At 43.6% G+C, this 21215-nt stretch overlaps 1 protein-coding gene across 1 annotated transcript in view; it reads right to left on the bottom strand.

Moving 5' to 3' along the window:
* Nucleotides 1–21215, bottom strand: part of LOC126355986 (delta-sarcoglycan) — a 390788-nt gene that overhangs the window by 258478 nt on the left and 111095 nt on the right. The gene's annotated exons all lie outside the window — the stretch shown is intronic.

Raw genomic sequence — 21215 nt, 5'->3', positions numbered from 1 at the left:
AGGTATCGCAGCTGACTCTTTCATCCTCCCAAAGCCAACATCGGTATCTTGCAGCGTCTACAACGGAAAGTATTCAGTTGCCTTTGTTCATTTCATATTAAATCAGGTCTGCAGACCACATGTCTGTTGATATGCAGGACTTCAGACAGATCAGGTTTAAGCCTTCAGTTCGTGAATCGAGGACTTAGTACTGTGACTGGAGCTGTGTGACCATGAGTATACGCTCAGTAAATGACCAGTCAAAGTTCTCCAACCTCCAGCTGAGTTCATATTCATCTAATCTACACTGTGTCCAAAATTAATGAAACAAAGACTATAAACAGGTGACAGTAAAGTAGAAACAACATAAAGAACACACAATGTAAGCAACTGCAACATGTATAATGGTAAACAAAAACGTCCTTCGTTTTTACAACTTGACAGCTCTGCACATACATTCCGACAACTGGTTAATGCCCTCAGTATGGGGTGTAACCGCCTCTGGAAGCAATAACGCTCTGAGAACGACGGGGCGTGCTGTGAATAATGTCATCAGTCTCACTTTGAGGCAATAACGTCCATTCCTCCTGCAGAGCTACTCGCAAAACTTGGAGAGTGGTTGGTGGATAACGACGTAATGCAACCCGTGTCTCTTGCGCATCCCAGACGTCCACTGTGGGATTCAAATCGGGAGAGCGAGCTGGTCACGTCATGCGTGCAATATCTTCCGTTTCCAAGAAAACAACCACGCACTGTCTATAAGTTCGAGCATTATCGTCCATCAATACGAAGTCTGGGCCCTTAGCACCTCGCAGCAAGCGCACATAGGATCCCAAGATCTTATCACGATAACCGACTCCAGTTGAACCTTGCCGGTTTAACCGTACAATTTCATGAAGAGGATTTCAAGTGGTCAAAATAATTCCTGCCCACGCCATTAGGTATCCTCCTCGATATCGGTCTCTTTCCACAATGTTTGGGTCCTAAAATCGTGTTCCACGATACCTCCGGATCCAAATCCGTCGAGAATCACTTTCCATACCAAACTGTGACTCATCTGCGAAAAGAGGATTTTCCCATCGTTCGACCATCTAGGTGGTATGTTGACGGCTCCACTCTAGATGTTCCCTTTTATGAAAATGCGTCAGAGGTGTACATCCAGCAGGTGTCCGACAGTAAATGCCACACTGCCGAAGTCTTCTGTACACCGTTTGCCTCCATACAACACGTCCAGTGGATGCAGTGTGGTCAAATCACGGTTACTGCGCATTACTAAGGCGGATACAGTTTCAGTCCCTACAAACTTTCTCCACATCTGAAAAACAATAGAACGATTGGCTTCAAGCCATCGGGCCACATGCGTTTGCGACTGTCCAGCTTCTATTATTCCCATGGCCCTCCACTACGGAAATCCTGGTGGGCGTCTTCTCTGTGACACTTCACCGTCTATGACTGTGTACCCTTCGACTGTGGAAGTTGGACTTCCCACCGAACACTGCCCCGTTTGATAGATGCCCTGACGTCATCTCTGGCGTGGTTGTGCGTTGACCGGATACCATCCTCCGTGCAGCACACGATCGTAAAGACATCTGTTGACAGTGTGACTATATCGTGAATCAGATACAGGACGGGGAAATAGTGGTTTGTTGCTTTAGTTTTGGACAACAGTGCAGTTGCTGTGTCGCTGCCTCATGGACCAATACAACCTTCCCCACAAATATTAGAAGTAACTTTGTTGCCATTACTTCTTTTTATGCTTGTGCCTTCATCCCGTACCCTTGATGGGTTTGGAGTGATTGTTATCGGATTTGTTATTGTTAATGTTAAAGGGCGGCCACATGACCTTCCTGTCACCACCCCAAGCGGAGGAAATTTGTGCACAACTATCTGCATGTAGCGCTATCCATGTAAAAGTGCACAAATCTGCCCCAAATGTTTGCCACTCGTATCACTGAGGCGAGACGAGTGTACAAATCTGGTATTCACCTATTCGGATGTGGGAAGTCACCTAAAAATCATAAGCAGGTGGGCCAGCACGCTAAGCCAAGTCGTTAATCTTCCGAGCGGACTCGATCGAGGACAGTTGCGTCTGCCCGAATCCCGTAAAAGGCGAGCTAACACGCACTGCTGTCCGGACGGGTCAGTTCTGTTTACCCTACTGTCGGCTGATCGGGTCTTAACTTTGATTTTGAAAATTTGCTAGACTGTAGTGTTCCTAGCGTAGTACGTAGGAGATCCTATAATTTTAGGATGTCACTGTTTTGGGTATACTCTGTGATACATGTTCTAGGTATAGAATTGTACGCCATTTCATATAGGTATTGGAAAGAACGGGAGGAGGACAATAGAGATGGGGTTTTATTTTCAGTTTTTGCTTCCTATGTAGGATGTGATCTAAAACACTGAATTCCGCCCGAAGAGGCCATGAAGGCCCAACGCTGCCGACCGACAGCCGTGTCATCCTCATCCACAAGCATCACTGGATGCAGATGTGGAGTGGTATGTGGTCAGGACACCGCTTTCCCGGCCGTATGAAGGTTACGAGACCGAAGATGTGATCAGGCAGGGACACGTTATAGGCAGTGGCTGAGGCTACAAATGTTGTCTCTAATTGTGATCTGAAATTTTCTTCGCACATACAAACAAATAGGGGACGTAGCGTCACTGATTGGAATGCTGCATGTTTGTGTGTTACTGGGTGTTGTTAGCAAGATGTTATTACTGTTTTGTCACCGCAGCTTTGCTAAGTTTTGAAACAATGTGCTTCTGTACTAGGAAGTTTATGGATTCGTTGCCGATCTCCATTTGGAGCTGAATGTTTTTATTTTGAATAAATAACAAAAAAATGTTTTGATATGTCTGGGTGTGCCTGTCAGCATACACAGTACATCATGCCATATATCCAAATCAGTATTTAATATTGGTACTTAGCTGTTCTTTATTTAGGAAATGTTCTAAATTGATCATCAAAAACGTCTATGAGGGAATCTCATAGCTACGCCATCTAACTGTTTACACAGAGTCCCTTGAACGGAAATAGTTTTGTTCAAAGCAGGTGTGAGTGGCCAGCCTCAAGCCACCCACGTCACAGGAGCGACATTAGACCTGTGTGTCAACTCCGCCAGAATACCAACCCATTCCCCTAGTCGTGTTATGGAAAACAAACAACAGATATCAGATGATACTAATATGAATACATTATCGTGTGAGATAGATAGTTCCACTGATTCTGAAATACAAAGCCTTTATCTGATTTTTGCTCATGTTTAATTAAAGTGTCCAATGTGCTTGCTATTTTGTAGGGTGGAGCTGTGGACGAGAATACAACTGGACACATTCGTACGCCTTGCTTAAGTAGTTGTTGAAGCCCATACAGTCTAACTCGGTTCATGTCGGTTAATAGTTTTTCTACTGAATCAGAAAATATAATTTTTTAGGAATTAGCTACGCATTTAATCTCATCTTCAAATAAATTGATAAAGTCTCCGGGAATTGCTCGGAAACGTGAGGGAGTAAGGAAATAATTGGCTTTTCTCAAAGCATTACTCTTGTTCAAAATCAGTGTTTCGCCTTTATTTCATTATGTGGCAATACACAGTCTTTGTGCTTCCGTCAGTGCATGAGTAACTCTGGCACAAGTCTTCATTACATCTAGTCGTTTTTCGGATAGAGGACAGGAAGGCTCACATTAAAATCTTTCTCAAGTTCACTTTGTTTTCTTTTCATCCTAAAGGATTAAGTCTGGCAGGATAATAACATATTGTGAAATCATCTATTTGCATTTTGGGGTAAAAGTGCACTCACATTACTAATTATCTACGTTTATCTTGTTACCTATACAGCTTTATTTCTCGTTTACCTTGCATAGGGGCCATGACAATAAGATAAGAATTTTCGTGCTCCGTTTTAGAGTGAATTGGATAGATCGTCGCCAATATTTGGTATGACGTACCCTGTACCGTGTATTACTCTCTGTCTTGTTCGTAGTCATGTAGAGGATTTTTCAGCTATTTTTCCTCGCTTCATGAAAACCTACAGGAACTTCGTTTCCAGTTAACAGCTTGGGTGTGCGCAGTAACACACACTGATTTTCTATGCATAAGATGTCGGGTATATTTTCTAGCCAGTTGGTACTTACTTTTTACACGAGAAACAGTGCCATATTTCTGGTTGCCATTGAGCCTAAAAAGCACGTAGCCGTATTTGTGCCACACTTGCTTATCGTCATGTGACTCAGGAAAGAAAAGTGTCCCATTTCATCCAGGGTGGACATATAGTGGTTTGTGAATAATACAGCGGTTGCCCCGCATCACGCACATTTTGTACCGTCTTCACGCTGCGGAAGAGGGTGCTTCGGGGGATTAACGTCATCCGTCTTCCTGCCCTTATTCTGCAGCCACTTAACAATTTTATTGCTTATAAACATTTAATGGGCCCTAAACTGCATATTGCAGAGGAGATGTAGAAAGTATAAACACAAGATGTCGAAGTACTAAAGAGACCTCCTGAAGCAGAAACACCTGTGTTTATAGGTCAGTTAGGCTCCGTTATTAACAGGGCGGTAATTAGGAAACGCGTTTAATTTTTACCTCCTCTGCAAGACGTTCCTGGTTAATGGCGGTACGCACTTTCATCATAAATTAGGAAAAGAAGTAGCGTCAAGGAAAAAATCTTAAGTAGGGCTTGGTCAGCAGCACTGTAGTGTTACGAGGAAATGCTAACGCCACACCTCAGAGAAGTCACAAGTGAGAGCAGCATTTTTCATTCCTCCATCTTTCTTTCGTTTCGATGGCAATCTGAAGAAGTATTTCTTCTTGAAGGACATCTGTATCATACACAAAAAGATATTTTTGAGAGCATTTTTCTTGGAGAACAGCGGTTCTTTATTACTTAAAAATTAACATGAACAATCAGAACCGCAAGAAACTTCTTTTTTATGAGGTTGCTTGTTTCGGTCTGTTTTAGACCGTCTTTAGGTCTCACACCATGATGGTAAACGGTGACACTGAACGAAGAAGGCGCTACGACTTCACTTTTGCGTTCGAGGGGTCGTAGCTCCTGCTCAGTTCACTGCCACTGTCAATCATCATGGTGTGAGGTCTGAAGATGGTCTAAAACAGTGCGAAACCGGCGACCTCATAAAAAATAAGTTTCTTGTGGTTGTGACTGTTCATGTTCATTTTTAAATAAAAAGATATCCTCATCTGCATCTACATCTACAACCATGCTCCGCAAGCCACCTGACGGTGTGTGGCGGAGGGTACCTTGAATACCTATATCGGTTCTCCGTTCGATTCCAGGAATGAAAGATTGTCGGTATGCCTCTGTGTGGTCTCTAATTTCTCTGATTTTATACTCATGGTCTGTTCCCTAGATATACGTAGGACACTGCTTGACTCCTCGGTGAGGGTATGTTCTCGAAACTTCAATGAAAGTCCGTACGGAGCTACTGAGCTCTCCTGCAGAGTCTTCCACTGGAGTTTATCTATCATCTCCGTAACACTTTCGCGATTACTAAATGATCATGTAACGAAGCGCGCTGCTCTCCTTTGGATCTTCTCTCTCTCTTCTATCAACTCTATCTGGTACGGATCCCACACCGCTGAGCAGTATTCAAGCAGTGGTCGAACAAGTGTAATGTAACCTACTTCCTTTGTTTTCGGACTGCTTTTCCTTAGGATTCTTCCAATCAATCTCTGTCTGGCACCTAATTTAACGACGATTAATTTTATATGGTCATTCCATTTTAAATCACTTCTAATGCCTACTCCCAGATAATTTGTGGAATTAAATGCTTTCTGTTGCTGACCTGTTATATTATAGGTAAATGATCTTCCTTTCTATGTATTCAAAGCACATTACTCTCGTCTACATTGAGATTCAATTGTCATTCTCTGCACCATGCGTCAATTCGTTGCAGATACTCTTGCATTTCAGTAGAATGTTGTCTGTCTTACTATCTACATGTACGTTCCTGGCTATATGAAGGAGTCGACGTAGTTTTTCTTGAGAAGCATCAGGAAGTATAGCAAATAACGAAATTTCATGATTGTTCTTATGCTGGTATTTATCGTAGGAAGTATTTTTAGGTATACTGAGTGCGAAACTTAGAGCACAGATCTGCCATATCTAGTAGCTACGACTGCTCTAACTTGGATACCTACTGAGTCGAACTGAGAGCATTGTGGACGGTGTCACGTTATTCCATGCGGCTTCAATTCTGTTGCAAAGTTCATCACCATAGTCGTTCCTGCTTTGTAGCACGCCAACCTGTACGAACCCAAGATAACGCGTTCTGAATGGACGTGAAGTTTGGAGATTTTTCATGGCAGAACCACACTCGAACACTCCCTGCATTGAGATAGATCATGACATCAGAAGCGACATGCGGTCTTGTGTTATCTTCCTGAGAGGTAAAGCTACGGGAATCCAGAAGGAAGGGTATATCCGCCAGCCTTAAAATGTCAGACGTGCAAACGCATGCTGTCTACATAAGTGGTTATGCGAATTGTAGGTGATGATGTGTACGCAGTAGTACCTGATACCAAAATATATGGGCACGCATTACAATGACGAATGCACTGTGGCAGCTTTCGTTCTCGTGGGAACCTCCGCACGCGGTTATGTCCATCGCAAAGCTGCTATAAGCAGAACAGAGACGCGTCTGAGAAGTCACACCTGTGTCCAGTGTGGTCTTTGGGCGCATATCTTTGGTCGCTCCTGTCTCTAGTGCCGCATTAAGGAAAGGCGCAACAATGGTCACCGTGGTAACAATTCTAAGCACTACAGATATAGTCACACTGTACGTGTGGATGTTTGTGTTAATGCAAACAGTCCCATTTTCAGAGACAAGCTACATGACGTTTCTGTAAGATACTACACGTCCCTATGAGCAACATGTCAACTTCTCCATGGCTGTCAGTTATAACTGAGACAACCGGTTTTTACTTATACAATTTTTATTTCGTCTCCAGATTAATGTAAAATGAGCTTGAATTTGCTGAAGTAACAAAGGTTCGTTTTTTATTTCCGTTATTTCCACATGTTATCGCACTGTACGTGTGGGTACTGGTCTTAATGCAATCAGTCCCGTTTTCAGACACAATTCAGGTGATGTGGCTGTACGCACTAGCGATGACAGATATAACTGAGACAACCAGTTTTCCATACACCGATATTTTTGTCTCCAGTTTAACCTGACTGTAAAAAACCATTCAAAATAACCGGCTTCCAAAATAATCAATTATCGCTTTTTTATTGCTAATATATACAGCTGTCATATTGTATGTGTAGATACTTCTGTTAATGCAAACAGTCCTGTTTTCACACACAACGTATGTGACATGGCTGCTGGATTGACAATGTCAGTTTGAAGAATATGTCAGACCTCTCTAGGGATAGCGGTTATAACTGAGACAACCGGTTTTCCCCTATATTGTTTTTTCATCGGCTCCAGTTTATTCAGACTGTAAAAACTGCTCATAATAGCCGGTTTCTAAAATAACCAATGTTCGTTGTTTTTATTGCTGTTGTTTCCAGGTGTCATCACATTGTATTAAAAATAATGGTTCAAATGGCTCTGAGCACTATGGGACTCAACATCAGAGGTCATCAGTCCCCTAGAACGTAAAACTAGTTAAACCTAACTGACCTAAGGACATCACACACCTCCATGCCCGAGGCAGGATTCGAACCTGCGACCGTAGCAGTCAAGCGGTTCCGGTCTGAAGTGCCTAGAACCGCACGGCCACCGCAGCCGGCATCATCACATTGTATGTGTGGATACTTGTGTTAATAGAAACATTCGAGTTTTTGACTCAAGTTATGTGACTTGGCTGTACAACAGGCACGTCCGTTTCTACAGTATGTTAGTCTCTTCTAGGGATTGGGGTTTAGCTGAGACAACTGGTTCTCAGTTACACCGTTTTTTTCCGCTCCACTTTATCCTGACTATTAAAAGAGCACAGAACAACCGGTTTCTGAAATAATCGTGTTTCGTTTCTTCATTTTTGTTATTTCGAGCAATGAACATCGACTTAGAAAAAAATTAAAAAATTGTAATGAAGCCGAAGGAATGGAAGACCTCGGACGATAGGAGGTCGAGGATGTCGTATAAATCGGTCCCAGCGTCTCCAGTGAAGGTGGAAGTGATGAAGGAAACGGTTGCAATGGCGGCAGGAGCGAAAGGTCACAAGTTGGTGACATCCTTGAATCTTCACTTTCGCGTAATATCAATATTTCACCCCGAAGTAACCATTATACAAAGTGTTCAGTTATTACCCGAAGTTTATTGCACCCCAATACAATTATAGGTACCTCCATACCTCCATCAATAAAATTGTCCTCCTCTTCCAAGGGACACTGTGGATGTTCCCTCCGTACATGATGGTGTAAGTCTTGCAAATTGGTTGCGCCTCTTCCACGTCCTATTTTTTTAAGTAAATAGAACAATGAATTTCATTACTACCGCAACTAGTAAAATGCTTGCAAATTAGCGGTGGTGCTATTCTGCGATAAAACCAGTGTCCGGAGACGACAGCGGAAATCCGCCATATAGGCCAGATGATGGCAAGTCATACACACTACACATACGCACGTACCATCTAACAAGCCACAAAAAATGGCAGCAGGTACAGAACTGTCTCAGCAATGCTGCACCAATTCTCATGTGTTGTTGCTAGTTTCTGTTTGTGTCGTTTTGAAAACAGCACCGATCACTTTTCCCGTTTCTATATTAACCCAATGTATCAAATCAGTGAAAATTTTACAAATAACCGTTAGTCGTCTGTGATAAAATCAGTAATATAAAAACCAAAAACTTTAATATTGTTCCTATAGAATTTTGATATACCAATTCCTTTTACCCAGTTGTTAGCAAAAAACGGAAAAATATGTTATTATCGAGAACGAAGAAATACCGAAAAATACCTGTTGTCCATAACTAAAATACTGGTCTCGGATTTAACCAGTCGGCCTTTCCCATCGTTACTCCTCTAGCTCACCGGTCGCGTGAGGCCATTGGGATTCACCTATTGTGTTGAGTACGGCCATCTGGAGCACATCGATTCAGTGTTTCTCTGACAGTTGAGAGTTGTTGACAAAGGCCAGCAGCAGTACCATTGAACGGTAAATCGCAGAATCGACAGAATGGAGGTTCTGAATTTCGCAATTTCGTGGTAAACGATTTCCTTTAGCAGACCACTGTTACTGCAACTATTATGGAGTCGCAAAGTCTACACAGCTGTGTTGGCTTGATAATGCCAATGCAAGTCGCTCTTGCCATTTCATCTCGGCGTCACTTCACAACCAATATGTTTGGATACCAATTTTTCAACTCCACAACTACGTTCTCACTTTAGCGTTCCTTCTACTTTCTTAACACATTTTATTACATACATGGTCGTTCCTCCTTCGAAGGTTTACTCTAGGTTCAATTGAATCGGATCTTTTTTCAGTAACATGTACACAACATTTTCTACTGAAAATCGTTTGTTCATTCTCAAAGTTTGTTGCCTATACATCCCTGATGGCTTGTGACAAATTGTAATATTATATCCTGCTTTTCACGTATGTAAATGTTGCCTAGGCTGTACTTATAATACACTACTGACTATTACAACTGCTACAGCACGAAGATGATGTGCTACAGATGTAAAATTTAACCGACAGGAAGAAGATGCTGTGATATGCAAATAATTAGCTTTTCAGAGCATTCACACAAGGTTGGCGGCGGTGGCGTCACTTACAACGTGCTGACATGAGGAAAGTTTCCAACCGCTTTCTCACACACACACAGCAGTTGACCGGCGTTGCCTGGTGAAACGTTGTTGTGACGCCTCGTGTAAGGAGGAGAAATGTGTACCATCACGTTTCCGACTTTGATGAAGGTCGGATTGTTGCCTATCGCGATTCCGGTTTATCGTATCGCCACAATGCTGCTCGCGTTGGTCAAGATCCACTGACTGTTAGAAGAATATGGAATCGGTGGGTTCAAGAAGGTTAATACGGAACGCCGTACTGGATCCCAACGGCCTCGTATCACTAGCAGTCGAGATGACAGGCATCATATCCGCATGGCTGTAACTGATAGTGCTGCCACGTCTCGATCCCTGAGCGAACAGATGAGGACATTTGCAAGACAACAACCATCTGCACGAACAGTTCAACGACGTTTGCAGCAGCATGGGCTATTAGCTCGGAGACCATGGTTCCGGTTAGCCTTGACGCTGCATCACAGACGTGAGCGCTTGCAATGGTGTACTCAACGACGAGCCTGGGTGCACGAATGGCAAAACGTAATTTTTTCGGATGAATCCAGGTTCTCTTTACGGCATCATGATGGTCGCATCCGTGTTTGGCGACATCGTGGTGAACGCACATTGTGTTGTTGTTGTTGTTGTCTTCAGTCCTGAGACTGGTTTGATGCAGCTCTCCATGCTACTCTATCCTGTGCAAGCTGCTTCATCTCCCAGTACCTACTGCAACCTACATCCTTCTGAATCTGCTTAGTGTATTCATCTCTTGGTCTCCCTCTACGATTTTTACCCTCCACGCTGCCCTCCAATGCTAAATTTGTGATCCCTTGATGCCTCAAAACATGTCCTACCAACCGATCCCTTCTTCTAGTCAAGTTGTGCCACAAACTTCTCTTCTCCCCAATCCTATTCAATACCTCCTCATTAGTTACGTGATCTACCCATCTAATCTTCAGCATTCTTCTGTAGCACCACATTTCGAAAGCTTCTATTCTCTTCTTGTCCAAACTAGTTATCGTCCATGTTTCACTTCCATACATGGCTACACTCCAAAGAAATACTTTCATAAACGACTTCCTGATACATAAATTTATATTCGATGTTAACAAATTTCTCTTCTTGAGAAACGCTTTCCTTGCCATTGCCAGTCTACTCTACTTCGACCATCATCAGTTATTTTACTTCCTAAATAGCAAAACTCCTTTACTACTTTAAGTGTCTCATTTCCTAATCTAATTCCCTCAGCATCACCCGATTTAATTTGACTACATTCCATTATCCTCGTTTTGCTTTTGTTAATGTTCATCTTATATCCTCCTTTCAAGACCCTGTCCATTCCGTTCAACTGCTCTTCCAAGTCCTTTGCCGTCTCTGACACAATTACAATGTCATCGGCAAACCTCAAAGTTTTTATTTCTTCTCCGTGAATTTTAATACCCACTCCAAATTTTTCTTTTGTTTCCCTTACTGCTTGCTCAATATACAGATTGAATAATATCGGGGAGAGGCTACAACCCTGTCTCACTCCTTTCCCAACCACTGCTTCCCTTTCATGCCCCTCGACTCTTATGACGGCCATCTGGTTTCTGTACAAATTGGAAGGATGTATTCGTCATCGCCATACTTGCGTATCACCCGGCGTGATGGTATGGCGTGCCATTGGTTACACGTCTCGGTCACCTCTTGTTCGCATTGACGGCACTTTGAACAGTGGACGTTACATTTCAGATGTGTTACGACCCTTCATTCAATCCCTGCGAAACCCTACATTTCAGCAGGATAATGCATGACTGCATATTGCAGGTCCTGCACGGGCCTCTCTGGATACAGAAAATGTTCGACTGCTGCCCTGGCCAGCACATTCTCCAGATCTCTCACCAATTGAAAACGTCTGGTCAATGGTGGCCGAGCAACTAGGTCTTCACAATACGGCAGTCACTACTCTAGTTGAACTGTGGTGTCGTGTCGAAGTTGCATGGACAGCTGTACCTGTACACGCTATCCAAGCTCTGTTTGATTCAATGCCCAGGCGTATCAAGGCCGTTATTACGGCCAGAGTTTGTTGTTGTGGGTACTGATTTCTCAGAATCTATGCACCCAGATTGCGTGAAGATGGAATCACATGTCAGTTCAAGTATAATACATTTGTCCAATGAATACCCGTTTATCATCTGCATTTTTCTTGGTGTAGCAATTTTAATGGTCAGTAGTGTATGGTCTGAAAACGTTCTTTTCTATGTAAGGTAATGCGATGGCTCAGTTATGTTAATATTTAATCAATGAGAAATGTTGTCACAGTTGAGTGTATTTCGTGTCCTCCGAGTCGGGAGGAGGACTCGCTTGAGTATTGCACAAGCGTTACGTCAACATTTTAATTCAATTATGAGAGGTATTTTTGTAACGAATTGAAACTCGCATTGTCATTAATTTCGAAAGTAGTTCTGCAGATAAACTTTTGGTTATATTTCTCTGCGGTAGAGGAGTTTTGTAGGACGCTTTATTATTTACAGGTTTGTTAAGCTTGAAGATTGTTAATCGATTCTTAGAACTACGTGGTCGGCGGGAATTAAATTACTAAGAAAGTCTCATTAGAATTGTGAACTGTCTTAATTAGATGGCGAAGCGCATCGCCCTGTGTTTGGTATTTCAGAAACTAAGGTTTTAAGCAATCGACTCAGTTTGAAATAGGCGGAAGCTGACGAATTGTGTGGGCCATTCGTACGTTTTACGTGTAGTGAGTGTGTGTATGGAATAAATTAAATATGCACTCTATGATGAAATAAACTTGGTGCAAGTGTGTACCGTTGACTGTATTAACAACAGTGTATAGCGTTTATTGGAGAACATACTCCCATCTTGGCGCTTGTCCGTGATTGTTGAGACTTTCATTATGTCGCAGCCTGTCGAACGGTGGACTCCCAGGGCAGAAATCGTTAAGCGCTGGCTTCCTAATCTGCCCTTGGCTGACCCAAAACATTGAAGACGCTTAGGTGCAAGATCCTCCAATTTTTGTTGATGCACTCACAAATTTTGTTGAAGCGTCAGGGAGGCCACATCATCCGTAGGTGTCTCTTCTCTGACATCCCCTTCGTCTTTCACGAAACTCGCCGCCGAAAAAAAAGAGAGTACAGCTATTACGAACTTCGTATATCTAGCTTCACTTATGAGAAACAAGCAGAATCGGAACTAAGGATGGTGAAAGAGAAACAGGGTTATGTGAAGTAATCAATCGACTTTTGCACAGAGTGAAATATTTTATTAGAATCTTGGCAATAGCATTCGACAAACCATTTGAATCTTATTGTGTAGTATAACGAAGATAATGCGAACATGGTGTGTGTGTGTGCAACAGTTATGTTTACCTTTAACGTATTGCAAGTAAATACCGACTTTTCGTACAAAATTTGTTTTGTGGTGCGACATTGACATTTCCGAGAGTCCGTCCTGATAGCTGGGTGGTCAGCGTGACGGCGGACCCCCGTTCGATTCCCGGCTGGGTCGGGGATTTTCTACGCTCAGGGACCGGATGTTGTGTTGTGTTCTTCCTCATGTCATTCCCATCCGGCGCCCAGATCGCCCAATGTGGCGTCGAGTGTAGTAAGACCTGCGCCAAGGAGGCCGGACCTGCCCCACAAGGAGCCTCCTGGCCAATGACGCCAAACGCCCACTTCCATTTTCCATTTATGAGAGTCTCTAATATACTGCTCTGCGCGATTTATTTTCCTTACAAGAAGAGATTATCTACAGTGGGCTTTACTTTGTGACAAAAATTTTGTTGCACAGCAAATTGATTCGTTGACGAGGAAAGAATAACTCTTTACTACCCTTCACCGTATTACTTCCATTCAGTAAATTCTTTTGCTTATGTTCTTTCCAGCGTAAGTTCAACTTAAGTCAATGATTTTAAATAAACAGTATGATCCTTCATTCTTAACATTTAAAAATCCGGTTGCTGAATTTCACACGATTTCATGACTGAAGTGACAGGGAAATCGAAGCAGCAGGCGGAATTCTGCAGTACAATAAAGAAAAAGCATAACACTATATTTAATCTGTGTTAATATGATGTTTAATTATCTCTGTGACGCAATAAGTACTTTTGTATGGATTATTTTTTTAAAAAAAGGGGGAAATAACAGTTGGCTAATACAGTGTGTCGATACGAGTCTTCTCTGATTTGAAAATGCCGCTAGAAAGAAATGTAAGACAAAGAAACGTGCGCTTTACTGCATCATGTAAGACAACTAAGAAAGTTTTGTACAGATTTGTTTTAAATAATTCCTTTTATTTTGGTTCATATGTTACGTAATTTCCGGAAATGCCTACACCACAAGAGAGAGCCTCATGCGCGGTTTGGTATGCAGAGACTAAATCACCCTTTGCAGTCCAAAGAAATTACTGAGGTGAATTCTAAAAGAAGTCATCAGACGTTAAGGTAGTTATGGCTTGGTATGAAGTTTCGTAAGATTGTCAACAGAAAGTTATGTTCTAGCAGAAAACGCACATCTGATCAAATGGTACAGGAGGTCAGAGATATTTTCCAAAAGAAGCCCATCAACGTAAGATTGCATCACAAGAGCTAAACATCCGTCGCTCAACTGTTCAAAAGCTCTTTCACTTGCTTGCGTACGACGTTCCAACTTTGCGCATACTGCACCGAAATGACCTGCAGCTTCACCACGAATCTGGTATTGAAGTGTTGGGCTGGATTGGGCAAAACAGCAGGACTGTAGGAAATGTCTGCTCTGACAAAGCTCTATCCATGTGGGAAAGTGGATAGATACCATATTCGTACCTCGGGTTCGAAACACCCCCGCGTCCCACCCTTCTAGGCCCCACGTCCTGTCCTCAGTTCTAGGAAATATGTCAGAGACAACGAAAACGTGAATGTGTGATTTGCGTCAATGATATGGCAGCATAGTTGGGCCAGTTTTCTTTATCGAGCCAAAACTAACAGGTACCGCTTACCTCAACATGCCTGAGCCATTTTCTGTCCCTTATCTTTCTCCTTTTCACACGAATCTGATCTTCCAGGAGAATAGTGGAACACCTCACTAGAGTTTACATGTTAATGGCTTCCTGGACTGCCAATTTTCACAGCGCGGGTCAGGACATGATGGGATAATCAAGTAACCACTGCGGTCTCCTTATATGGCACCTCTGGATTTATTCATATGGGATTATGCCAAGACGTGTGCTTCACCTTTATTTGACCTTGACGATATATGCACGATAATTTCGGAAGTAATTGCCTCCATCACCACAGACGGCATGAGATAGAGTATCACTTAGACTTTTCGACTTTTACGGGTTATGAAAGCATACCATTTAGAAGTGTAATAATAATTTGTAGTAAACTTCTTGAATTGTTACACGCGGTGGCCAAAATGACAAGTATCGGAGCTCATGGCCTCCTTTTTTTTGTATTTGGCAAAAAGGTATTTTTCATGTGTCAGTCTGTAGTATCCAAGACTCGAGAACCAAACTGTTATGATACCCGAAGAAGAAAATAAGTCAAAATCTAAACAGATTCTATATTAATTACGCCTTCGCGGAGTGGGTCAGCAGCAAAGTTACGTGGTGCGAGATTATGGCGTACCGGCCAGCAGGAGTCCTTTTTCAGACTCACCCTGCTCGGTCACTTGGAAGGACAACTGAACAGGAAGATCATACATTTGGCACAGTGAGAGTGGGAGATTCGCCACAGTAGCGAACTTCGGTGATCGAAGCTGAGTTCTCCAGTTACCACCAACGGCCGCTGGAAATTTCTACGTGCTGGAGGAAAACGACATGAAACTGACGGGAAACACCGCCGAATTCCACCACATACCATGAAAGCAATCAACAGCCAATTCCTCGTGTGACGCTGCAGCTACACGAAACTCCGTCAACCGGGAGAGAAAATCCTAACGACCAAGTGATGAGAAAATGGGACTAAGCGATCCTGTGTGGTTACATGAACGAAGATTTTGCGTTCTGTTGTGCGATTTGGAAGTGCAAAATTGACATTCTGTTGTAGGATGTGTAACCTCTTGCAGTGTGTGTGGCGTACAGAGCTAAATAATAGAATGGTGAACATCTGGGGCGTTGAGAGAGACAGAAAGACGCCGGCGCCGCGTGGGATGAGCTAAGGAAGTTCACCAGTAACGGAGAAGTTCACACGTTCTCCTGTCCCCGTTAATATGAAGTTCAACCGTATGATCCATAATGTGACCTGAATTGGGCATTGAATTACATACAGAAGCTCGAAGCTGTAATTTGTAGCAGCGAGAACTAAGACAAGGGTCGTAGCGTTTTGCCACCCTGCCCGTCTCTGTATTACTGCATGCCCGTCGGTTCAATGACCAATCGTATTACCGTAACGTGGGATGCTTCAGCGGCATTGCGACAAGTGTTCAAATGGCTCTGAGCACTATGGGACTTAACATCTGTGTCATCAGTCCCCTAGAACTTAGAACTACTTAAACCTACCTAACCTAAGGACAGCACACACATCCATGCCCGAGGCAGGTTTCGAACCTGCGACCGTAGTAGTCACGTGGTTCCAGACTGGAGCGCCTAGAACCGCTCGGCCACGGCGGCCGGCCACTGCGACGAGTGGTGAACGTGACACCAGAGTCATCTGCTCAATAATAAGCATATCGTGGCGTGTATAAACACTGTCTGTGTAATCAGACTAGGGTACGGAGACAATCAGACAGGACTCCCTGCCTGAGGGTTCAGACACAGCACTGATTGGCTGAAGGTGGAACTGAGGCTCTCGCAGCCACCCATTCGTCTGCCAGCCTGTTTTGGATACAGAGTAGCCAGGCAGGGCCGTTTCGCCAACAGCTGACGTAGCACAGTACCGCCACCTACCAATACTGACATTACGAGGTCGTCCCACCATGGAGCCGAGATGGGCTTAATGGCTACTGGCTGTTTTTCATCCACACATCGTGCACTATGGACTGTGAGCTTTACGTTCACTATCGAACGTTGGCCTCATCCGGGCACAAGTCATCGGTAATAAACTGTTGGTAAATAAAATAAGGTTTCAACCACCTTTCAACTGTGAGTGAGCTGTCCAGCTACCATCAGCAGAGACCCCAAGCAGTCCTACAAATATTTACCTTAAGTATTTTCATCCGTGGAGTCATTCCTTATAATATTCTCGTTTTGGGAAGCACAAAACTGAGTCGGTCGCTGCCTGACTGGAAGCCAGCTGACTAGAAATGACGATGTGGTGTGAAGCACTGGCCAGGCGACGTGCCCACTTACCGAGATGCTGTGCTGCGTGACGAACTGGAGTTTTGGGGAGCGCAAAAATCTGACTGACTGGAAGCCTGCTGACTAGAAATGCTGACGTGGTGTGCTGTAATGGCCAGGCGATGTCTCCAGTTATCAAGACACTGTGCTGTGCGTTGGACTGGGGTTCCTTTCCAAACAGCTGCGTGCAAACCAGTTAAAGATATGATCAGTCACCTGCTGTTAACCAAACTTGGCCGCCTGGGATGATTCACTCTCAATTTTATCTTATTCACTCATTTCATTCTCAGTTATCACTCGTGGCACCGCTGCTTGGTCCGCTGTGGGCGCTGTGGTAAGGACGAGTATTCCGAGCAAAAGTAGAGCCGACATGTAAGCAGCCTTATTCGAGCTGTAATCTCAAATACTGCATCTCTCTGCAATGTTTGATTCTGTTCTGGATTATTCCAGTTCATTTTTTTTTTAATTTGGCATTAAGAAAGAATACTTTAGATGTTAATTTCAATTTTGATGTGACTAGTCCATTTGCATTTAACGCAGCCTAGCAGGTGAAGATTTTTATTTAAGACAACTAAACAGCCCTAGTCAACTTTACATGAGAGCTGACGAGATATAGTGTACAGACTTTTAAGTTCGCAACTATATCACGTCAGCTCTCATGTAAACTTGACTAGAACTGTTTATATATACACATAAAAAAGTTGAAGCACTCCGGTTCCCTGAACACCTGAAGATACACGTTGACTGTTGATGTATCATAGGCAATCTCTTTGACTGTTCAGAGAAGTCACCAAACCCACCCAAAGATGTAAGCAATCATACAGGAGCAGCGCCTATTAGACGGATGGGGTCCTACAGCCGATCAGTTCCAGTCATTCCACCAGGAAGGAGGAACTCGGGTCATGTTGTTAATGGGCTGTGGCAGCAGGTGACCGACGCGAGTGGTTTTGCAATCATTACATCATCACATGCAGCTTCTTTCCCGGGCTCTGACCACGTCGGTTGTGCCCTAAACGTCTGCAAAACAGTGGCCTCGTCAGATGAGCCTCGATTTCAGTTCCTAAGAACAAATGATAGGGCTCGTGTGTTTCGCAGATCCCACGAGGACATGGATCCAGATTGTCAACAAGGCACTGTGGGAGCCGATGGTGGCTCTATAATGGTGTGAACTGTCTTCTGGTCCAGCTGAACAGGTTACTGAGTATTAGTGGTTATGTTCGACTACTTGGAGACCGTTTGCTGAAAACTATGGACTTTATGTTCCCAAAAGTCTACGAAATTCAGCGCCCTAGTGACAGTGATGTCAAAGTAGATTTACCATACGTTCAAAAGCATCCGGATACCTGACACTGGTCATCAGTATCGTGCGTGTCTACTCTTCACCTTGATTATGGCTGGACCTCTGCCGTGTGCAGTTTCAAAATTGTTCAGATGGCTCTGAGCACTATGGAACTTAATATCTGTGGTCATCAGTCCCCTATAACTTAGAACCACTTAAACCTAACTAACCTAAGAAGGTCACACACATCCATGCCCGGGGCAGGATTCGAACCTGCGACCGTAGCGGTCGCGCGGTTCCAGACTGAAGAGCCTAGAACCGCTCGGCCACTCCGGCCGGCAGAGCACTTTCAGTGAGGTTTCTGAATGCCTGGGGATGAATGGTAGCGAAGTAGACATTCTTAGCCAGTGGCCGTCAAACTGCGTCCAGGGGGGCGCATGCCTCCCAAATGAAGCATTCGTAAGGCCCGTCGTTCGCAACCGCATTTTATACGAGGAGTATTCTGAAAGTAAGGTCTAATTGGTCGCAAAGTGGAAACCACTATGAGAATCAAAAATGTTTCATTTCCTACAGCTATCTGCACTTTCCAGCTGCTTCTCTACACAGTCGCGGATCCAACTTACACACATATCCTAGAGCTGTCCCGCCGTTCCAGCACCCTCGTCACAGAAGGCAGCCACCTGTGCTTTCTGTCAATTCTCCACGTTTGTCTTCAGCTATGTGACTGTGCCAAAAGGTTGTTTTCAAAGCCATCAGTTCATGCGACCAGAGGTGAAACTCAGGGGCATCCAGTTACGGGCTGTATTGTGGGTGATAAACACTTTCCATCGAAAACGATGCACGAGCATCTTCATTGCCCCTGCAGAATGTGGCCGAGAAATGTTATAAAGAAGGAACCGCATGAAAATTGTGTTATGTGGGCTGCATGACATCAGACGAAATCTCTCACTTGGCCCTTACAGTTTGCGGCAGACAATGTTTAGCTAGACATTTTTACATGCTAACTGTGAGGTCAGTACTGAAAAGAGCGACGTGACGCGATCGATGGACATACCAGAGATACTGTCAACACACCTGTACAAAGCTCTATCGTATTTTCGCTGTGGTTTCCATTTCGCCCCCGATCTGACTTTACTTTCTGAATAGCCTTTGTAATCCCAAGCCGGCCGGAGTGGCCGTGCGGTTCTAGGCGCTGGAGTCTGGAACCGAGCGACCGCTACGGTCGCAGGTTCGAATCCTGCCTCGGGCATCGATGTGTGTGATGTCCTTAGGTTAGTTAGGTTTAATTAGTTTTAAGGTCTAGGCGACTGACGACCTCAGAAGTTAAGTCGCATAGTGCTCAGAGCCATTTGAACCATTTTTGTAATCCTAAATCTGAAAACGTCAGGTAACGTTCAGAGTTTATTCAGAGTAAAATCGTCCTGCTCAGTAGGAGACAAAGAATTTGCAAAGACTGTTGTATTTTAGGTGTATTTAATTTTAACTAGCGTTGGCGAATTCGGCTGTGATTTAAGTACTGTAGGCTTCTTACGTCAGGGACAGAGGAATAAGCAGAGTAGCTACTGCAGGGTTAGAGAATGTTAGACTGGGTATGTTTTATTATTTGTATTGCAGTAGCGACAACTGAAGGGCGGTAGAGCCTCATACTGAACAGCTGCTTTGGTGTGAATGTTTTGACAGAAGTAATATGAATGCGTCAATGAACTTTATGTAGAGACGGTCATGCTCGAACGCCGTACATATTTTTAGCCAGGAATATGATATTAAACTGAGGCTGTTGTAATACAATGCAACGAGTAAAAGAATAATGACACTCAAAACATTCAGCAACTATTTATGATTGTATCTCACATACTGCAGAAGGCATTTAAATATAAGTACAGTTACTGTCATTAATTAGTTAACCCTCCGATCACAACCTCAACCATCGATTAGCGTGGTTTCTCACGATGAAATGCTCGGCTGTTGTACCTCACTCTCTTTAACTCCCTACGCACAGTAACTCTGCTAGTTGTACTTCTCCTGATAATTTGGAACTCACGACGATTCATTCCGCTGATTTCTTCCAATCCCTTGCAACCACCCTGCGCAGTGCTAGATGCTCTACGTCCCTCAGTACATTAGGTCTAACTGGTATTGGGATAGCTGTGACTGTTGCGTTGAATTTCCACTTCAAATCAGAGCGCCAAGAGTGGGTGTGGACAGGTTTAGAAGGGTTTAAATATTCCTTATGGATTTGCTACTGAGAAGGAATTCAATGACTAGTCCTCGTTCCAGAACACTGAGCTCTCCTGATCGACTCATGCCGCTGTCCCTCCTCTGCTACTGATAACACAATCCTCGCCGCCTCCCTTTACTCAGAAGGGTTCTCCGCTCATGACATCTACTGGTCGATTCTGCTTTACATAGGGTTTCCCGATACTTTAGACAGTTGACAGTAAGTGTATAAATGGGAGTACCATGAACTTCTATACTGGCCACATGGGTGACGAATGAATTGAAAGGTAGCTTTGAATTGAACTCTGTCTGCCTCGAACCAGGTAGGTTGTAACCCTACCTGCCTATTCCAATTGTGACTGATTCGCTTATGTATCTTAAATCTCCGAATCGCGTTGTTTTACGTTACTTAGTAGGGAAAACAATGTTTTTTAACTACGAACGTGACAATATATAGCTACATGACCTGCTAATATTGCTTAAAATGGAAGTAATCATCTGCAGAATAATTTCTATATCGTTCTGTAGCATAGGCCACGCTACGGAAAGTAAATCCATTTAGCAGTTAGGTTTACAGTACACTGCGAGAGTAGAGCTACCTACCGGGAATGCCTTACAAAAAACAAGAACCTTCGTCAGTCCCGCACTGACTACGTGTCGCTTTTCAGAAGAATACAGCTTTTATTTCGGCTTGTAGAGTATTTTCATTAAAACTGTACGCAAATATATTAGAACTT

Source organism: Schistocerca gregaria, chromosome 3 (assembly GCF_023897955.1).
Source record: "Schistocerca gregaria isolate iqSchGreg1 chromosome 3, iqSchGreg1.2, whole genome shotgun sequence".
Classification (NCBI taxonomy): Eukaryota; Metazoa; Arthropoda; class Insecta; order Orthoptera; family Acrididae; genus Schistocerca; species Schistocerca gregaria.
This window is presented reverse-complemented; position numbering and strand designations above follow the sequence as displayed.